Genomic DNA, 8,050 nt, shown 5'->3' with positions numbered 1-8,050 from the left:
GGAACCAGAGATCAAATTGCCAACATCTGTTGGATCATCAAAAAAGCAAGAGAATTCCAGAGAAACATCTACCTCTGCTTTATTGACTATGCCAAAACCTTTGACTGTGTGGATCACAACAAACTGAGAAACTTCAAGAGATGGGAATACCAGACTATCTGACCTGCCTCCTGAGAAATCTGTATGGTGGTCAAGAAGCAACAGTTAGAACTGGACATGGAACCACAGACTGGTTAGAAATTGGGAAAGGAGTATGTCAAGGCTGTATATTGTCACCCTGCTTATTTAATGTAAATGCAGAGTACATCATGGGAAATGCCAGGCTGGATGAAACACAAGCTGGAATCAAGATTGCCGGGAGAAATATCAATAACCTCAGATATGCAGATGACCACCCTTTTCTGCCACCCTTATGGCAGAAAGCAAAGAAGAACTAAAGAGCCTCTTGATGAAAGCGAAATTGAGTGAAAAAGTTGGCTTAAAACTCGACATTCAGAAAACTAAGATCATGGCATTCAGTCCCATCACGTCAGGGCAAACAGATGGGGAAATAGTGGAAACAGTGTGAGACTACTTTGGGGGGGGCTCCAAAATCACTGCAGATGGTGACTGCTGCCATAAAATTAGAAAACACTTGTTCCTTGGAAGAAAAGCTATGACCAACCTCAGTTCAGTTCAGTTCAATTCAGTCACTCAGTCATGTCCGACTCTTTGCGACCCCATGAACCACAGCATGCCAGGCCTCCCTGTCCATTACCAACTTCCGGAGTCTACCCAAACCCATGTCCATTGAGTTGGTGATGCCATCCAACTATCTAATCCTCTGTTGTCCCCTTCTCCTCCTGCCCTCAATCTTTCCCAGCATCAGGGTCTTTTCAAATGAGTCAGCTCTTTGCATCAGGTGGCCAAAATATTGGAGTTTCAGCTTCAACATCAGTCCTTCCAATGAACACGCAGGGCTGATCTCCTTTAGGATGGACTGGTTGGATCTCTTTGCAGTCCAAGGGACTCTCAAGAGTCTTCTCCAACACCACAGTTCAAAAGCATCAATTCTTCGGTGCTCAGCTTTCTTCACAGTCCAACTCTCACAGCCATACATGACTACTGGAAAAACCATAGCCTTGCCTAGACTGACCTTTGCTGACAAAGTAATGCCTCTGCTTTTTAAAATATGCTGTCTAGGTTGGTCATAACTTTCCTTCCAAGGAGTAAGCATCTTTTAATTTCATGGCTGCAATCACCATCTGCAGTGATTTTGGAGCCCAGAAAAATAAAGTCTGACACTGTTTCCACTGTTTCCCCATCTATTTCCCATGAAGTGATGGGACCAGATGTCATGATCTTAGTTTTCTGAATGTTGAGCTTTGAGCAAATTTTTACTCTCCTCTTTCACTTTCACCAGAGCCTTTTTAGTTCCTCTTCACTCTCTGCCATAAGGGTAGTGTCATCTGCATATCGGAGGTTATTGATATTTCTGCCAGCAATCTTGATTCCAGCTTGTGCTTCTTCCAGCCCAGCATTTCTCATGATGTACTCTGCATAGAAGTTAAATAAGCAGGGTGACAATATACAGCCTTGATGTACTCCTTTTCCTATTTGGGGCCAGTCTGTTGTTCCATGTCCAGTTCTAACTGTTGCTTCCTGACCTGCATACAGTTTTCTCAAGAGCAGGTCAGGTGGTCTGGTAATTGTCATCTCTCTAAGAATTTCCCAGTTTATTGTGATCCACACAGTCAAAGGCATTGGCATAGTCAATAAAGCAGAAATAGATGTTTTTCTGGAACTCTCTTGCTTTTTTGATGATTTGAGGATGTTGGCAATTTGATCTCTGGTTCCTCTGCCTTTTCTAAAACCAGCTTGAACATCTGGAAGTTCATGGTTCACGTATTGCTGAAGCCTGGCTTGAACAGCATATGAGAAAGCAGAGACACTACTTTGCCAACAAAGGTCCATCTAGTCAAGGCTATGGTTTTTCCAGTAGTCATGTATGGATATGAGAGTTGGATTATAAAGAAAGCTGAGCACCGAAGAATTGATGCTTTTGAACTGTGGTGTTGGAGAAGACTCTTGAGCGTTCCTTGGACTGCAAGGAGACCCACCAGTCAATCCTAAAGGAAATCAGTCCTAAACACTCATTGGAAGGACTGATGCTGAAGCTGGAACTCCAATACTTTGGCCACCTGATTCAAGGAACTGACTCATTGGAAAAGATCCTGAGGCTGGGAAAGATTGAAGGCAGGAAGAGAAGGGGATGACAAAGGATGAGATGGTTGGATGGCATCACTGACTCTATGGACATAAGTTTGAGTAAGCTCCCAGAGTTGGTGATGGACAGGGAGGCTTGCTGTGCTGCAGTCCATGGGGCCGCAAAGAGTCAGACACAACTGAGTAACCGGACTGAACTGAATTATCTTTTACCCTTTGACCTTTATCTGGCTGTGTTTGTGCACATGCTTAGTCATGTCTGATTCTTTGTGAACTCATTGACTGTAGCCTGCCAAGCTCCTCTATCCATGGGATTTCCCAGGCAAGTGTACTGGTATGCATTGCCATTTCCTTCTCCAGGGGATCTTCCCAACCCAGGGATCCAACACGAGTCTCCTGCATTGTCAGGCGGATTCTTTACCACTGAGCTACCTGGGAAGCCCGTATCTGGCTATTGAAGTGAAAGTGTTAGTTGCTCAATTGCATCTACTCTTTGAGCCTGGAGGGTTATGAGCCTGGTCCTCCAGGCTCCTTTGTCCATGGAATTCTTCAGGCCAAGAATACTGGAGAGGCTTGCCATTCCCTTCTCCAGAGGATCTTCCCGACCCAGGGATTGAAGCCGGGTCTCCTGCACTGCAGGTAGATTCTTTACCATCTGAGCCAGGTGTGACAAATAAGACTATTTCTTGTCATACCACCATATGAAGGGAAATCTCTGGTGAGAGACTACAAAACACGTATATGCAAAATGCCTCAACACCTTAATGTGAAGCCTGGGTTGAGCCCCACTCAGAGGAGGCAAGCCCAGCACACCGCCCACTTTTCTTTTCTAGCTTCACTGACGTATATTTGATAAGTAGCAGTGATGTATACATGAGGCATACAATGTGATTATCTGATAGATGTATACATTTTGTACTAATTATCACAATAATTTACACTTCCATCAACTCACAATTACCAGTGTGTGTCTGTGTTGTGAAAACGTTTTACTTTCTCAGCAAATCCCCAATATACAGTATTAACTACAGTCAGCATACTGTACCTTAAATGTACATGTTGTACTTATTCATTTAACAACTGAACTGTTTGTAACTTTTGGCCAATATCTCTCCAACTACCTCATCACCTATGTCCTCAAAAACCTTTATATTCTGTGGCTCTATGAGTTTGACATGTCAACCTTTCATATATGTGTGTCTTTTTCAACCACAGTTATGTCAGAAATAGTAAAAGTGTTATAGCCACTCAGGAAGCAAACTCACTCAAAAGGACAGCGGGGGTAGTGGAGTGCAGTTTATTACACTGGTGGGTCCGAGGCAGAGTTTCCTCCTTAGCCAAGGACCCCGATCGATTTTGGGACAACGCTTTATACCCAAAGTGTACGTGCCCAGGCCCATATGCCCAAATTCTCTAAAGTCCACTCTGGACAATGTTAGTAAGGGATGCAATCAGGTTACAGCCATAAATTCACATTCTAAAGCTATCTGGGCATACAATTTAGTGTACATCAGTTAGCATTATTAAGATTACATGCTGGACATTGCATTCCTTCTGGCTCTAGGAGGTCTAGGGACGGGGTCTGTCCGATCTGGTTTTTATCCGCCCAGGAGGCCTGCTTGGCTGTTGGTATTTTATCTCTATGGCCTCCCAGGTATGCCAAGAGTGTAAGATGGAGTTCCTTTTCTTTTAAAAATGGAGTTAGTCCAGTCAGGGCAACCTGCTCCTTTCTTTCTTCAACAGCAATGCCAGAATGTTATAATAATTTATGGCTGACATAAATCTCTCTATATATTCGTCAACAGACATTCTGGTTGTTTCTACATCTGGGTTGTTGAAAACAATGCAATAATATTCACTGGAGCAAATATTTCCCTCACTAGAATGACTGTTTCCTTTGGGTATCTAGTCTCGGATGGGTTTCATAGATTGTGGCCCCGCTCTTTATTTGATTTATAGAGTAGACTCCGTATCATTTTGCTAAGAGCTGAATCAATTACATTCCCACCAACAGAGCCTGGTGGCGATTCTAGGGAAGTCGAAATTGAATGCACCAAGATTTATTCCAAGCTACAAAAAGAATTAAATGCAAAAAAAAAAAAAGAGAGAGAGAGAGAGCAAAGTGAATCCATTACGGGAAAAAACCACTTTTAATGTTCCTTCAAAGAGGCACCATGCAGTGACAGAGTCAGTCATTTCTTGCCCCACTTCTCTTCCCTGTCCTGTGTTTCAAGCCAGAAAAGGAAAGGGAATGACCCACAGCTGGGAGGAAGACGCGGCCTCTCCAGGGGGCCGAGAGGGCAAGGCTGCGGTGGCGGGAAACCACCTCGCGGAAGAGGACTTTACAGGGGGGTGGGGGTGGGGGGTAGTAGGGGACGGAGAGAATAAAGGGAAAGAGTGAAGGGGATTTTAAAAGTGAAAGAAAGGAGGCAAAGGCGGTGTCTACGTGGACCAAAGGCAAAAAAGCCAAGGGCTCCGGAACCCACCTCACAGCGGTTTCAACCCCAAAGGACACCACCACACCTTTGAAAGCAACCTCTGGATATACTCGGGGTGTTTTAGGTCTGTCGATATTCTCAAGAAGCCGAGGCGAGGATAAGGTGGACAAAGAAGTTCAAATTCACAGTACAAAGGAAAAACACGCCCCCAGCAACTCAAACTCCACGCCGTTCTCCACTTTAAATTCTTGAATAAACTGCGCAGGCGCGAAGCTGGAGCGCGTGTTCCCGGGGGCGGGACCAAGGCGGAGCGCTATCGGGGGTGGGCGGGGCGAGTGAGCGCTCCTCTTCGCAGAGCTCGGCGGGTTGAGGTGTACGGGTTAGGGAGGAGATAAGTGAATCCCCGGCGCTTTGAAACTGCTGATTTTAAGTTACTATCTAGAACAGTTTTGTGGTAAAAGCTTGGCGATGTGTGGGCCCCTGACGTCGGAAACGATCTTTCCTCCTAACAAGCTGAAAACGGTTTCAGTAAAAAGCTATTTTTTTACAGCGTTTCCCCCCGTGCCTCTAGTGTATGTGCTACTGCGTTTCAGTCGTTGTGGGACTCTTCGCGACCCCGTGGACTGTAGCCCTCCAGATTCCTCTGTCCACGGGATTCTCCACCAAGAATACTAGAGTGAGTTGCCATGCCCTTCTCCAGGGTTCCTCCTGAGGCTCAAGTAATGAAGAGGTTGAAACGTGGGTTTCCAAGCATTTGCTGCGTGGCAGTGGTTGGATCGGGAACATTAATTGCAGTTAGAATCAATTTAAACAGTTTGAGGAAACCAGATCTGGGCTTCTCTAGTACAAACTAGAATGAGAAATACAAAATTCTCCCTAGGCATTTCGTACTGACATCCTGCAGAACAGCTCTTGCGTTTCTATTCCCGTTAGCCAGCAGACCAAACTCAACACTCTTCTCAGTTCCAGAGACTCAGGGACAAAACCTGGTGTCTGAGACTGGAGAACTACGGCATGTTATAGTGTCCCTCATTAACAACATTTTGTTGTTGTTATAAATTGTGTTGTTCTTTGGGCTAGAGTGTTTTGTCTTTTAAAACCAACTTGCTCCCACCCAGTTTTATTGAGATATACTTACATCTCTGTATAAGGGTAAGTTGTTCAGCATAATGTGCTAACTTACACAGATTGAAATAATTACCACAACTTTAGTATCCATCATCTCATAGATACATTTTTTATGAGAACTGCATTATTCATTAAAATGCCTGCTCTATTCTACTTTTTAAAAATTTTGGCTGCATCCTGCAACTTATGCGATGTTAGTCTCCCAACAAGGGACCTGCATCCCTTGCACTAGAAGGCAGATTTTAAACTTATTTTTTAAGTTAAGGATAATTGCTTTACAGAATTTTGTTGTTTTCTGCCAAATATCAACATGAATCAGCCACAGTTGTACAAGTCCCTGCCCTCTTGAATCTCCCTCCCATCTTTTCCCCTCTAGGTTGATGAGAGCCTGTTTGAGTTCCCTGAGACACACAGCAAATTCCTATTGTCCCTTACATATGGTAATGTAAGTTTCCATGTTACTCTCTCCATCTCATCCTCTGCTCACCTCTCCCTGTGTCCGTAAGTTTGTTCTCTATGTCTGTTTCCCCAATGCTGCCTTGCAAATAAATTCACCCATACCATCTTCCTAGATCCCATATATATGCATTCAGTTCAGTTGCTCAGTCGTGTCCAACTCTTTGTGACCCCATGAACCGCGGGACACCAGGCCTCCCTGTCCATCACCAACTCCCAGAGTTTACCCAAACTCATGTCCATTGAGTTGGTGATGCCATCCAACCATCTCATCCTTTGTCGTCCCCTTCTCCTCCTACTCCCAATCCCTCCCAGCATCAGGGTCTTTTCAAATGAGTCAGTTTTTCGCATCAGGTGGCCAAAGTATTGGAGTTTCAGCTTCAACATCAGTCCTTCCAATGAACATGCAGGACTGATCTCCTTGCAGTCCAAGGGACTCTCAAGAGTCTTCTCCAACACCACAGTTCAAAAGCATCAATTCTTTGGTGCCCAGCTTTCTTCACAGCCCAACTCTCATATCCATACATGACTACTGGAAAAACCATAGCCTTGACTAGACGGACCTTTGCTGACAAAGTAATGTCTCTGCTTTTGAATATGCTGTCTAGGTTGGTCATAACTGTCCTCCCAAGGAGTAAGTGTCTTTGAATTTCATGGCTGCAACACCATCTGCAGTGATTTTGGAGCCCCAGAAAATAAAGTCTGACACTGTTTCCTGATCTATTTCCCATGAAGTGATGGGACCAGATCCCATCAGACCAGATCTGTTTTCTGAATGTTGAGCTTTAAGCCAACTTATTCACTCACCTCTTTCACGTTCATCAAGAGGTTTTTCAGTTCCTCTTTACTTTCTGCCTTAAGGGTGGTGTCATCTGTATGTCTGAGGTTATTGATATTTCTCCTGGCAATCTTGATTCCAGCTTGTGCTTCTTCCAGCCCAGCGTTTCTCATGATGTACTCTGCATAGAAGTTAAATAAGCAGGGTGACAATTTACAGCCTTGATGGACTCCTTTCCCAATTTGGAACCTGTCTGTTGTTCCATGTGCAGTTCTAACTGTTGCTTCCTGACCTGCATACAGATTTCTCAAGAGGCAGGTCAGGTGGTCTGGTACTCCCATCTCTCAGAATTTTCCAGTTTATTGTGATCCACACAGTCAAAAGCTTTGGCATAAAGCAGACATAGATGTTTTTCTGGACCTCTCTTGGTTTTTTGATGATCCAGGGGATGTTGGCAATTTGGTCTCTGGTTCCTCTGCCTTTTCTAAAACCAGCTTGAACATCTGGAAGTTCATGGATCACGTATTGCTGAAGCCTGGCTTGGAGAATTTTGAGCATTACTTTACTAGCCTGTGAGATGAGTGCAACTGTGTGGTAGTTTGAGCATATATGCATTAGTATACGCTATTTATCTTTCTCTTTCTGACTTACATCACTCTGTATAATAGGCTCTAGGTTCATCCACCTCATTAGAACTGACTCAAATTGCATTCCTTTTTATGGCTGGAATTCTCTGGTGGCTCAGACGGTAAAGTCTGTCTGCAATGTGGGAGACCAGAGTTTGATCCCTGGCTCAGGAAGATCTCTTAAAGAAGGAAATGGCAACCCACTCCAGTATTCTTGCCTGGAAAACTCCATGGACGGAGGAGCCTTGTGGGCTCCAGTCCATAGAGTTGCAAAGAGTCAGACACAACTGAATGACTTCAGTTTCTTTATGTTTGAATAATATTCCAATTTGTGTATGTACAACTTCTTTATCCATTCATCCATTGAGGGACATCTAAGTTGCTTCCATGTTCTAGCTATTGTAAATAGTGCTGCAATG

The sequence above is a fragment of the Ovis canadensis genome, chromosome 14 (assembly GCF_042477335.2).
Source record: "Ovis canadensis isolate MfBH-ARS-UI-01 breed Bighorn chromosome 14, ARS-UI_OviCan_v2, whole genome shotgun sequence".
NCBI classification, from domain to species: domain Eukaryota; kingdom Metazoa; phylum Chordata; class Mammalia; order Artiodactyla; family Bovidae; genus Ovis; species Ovis canadensis.
The sequence above is the reverse complement of the archived record's forward strand: the minus strand, read 5'-3'. Positions refer to the sequence as shown.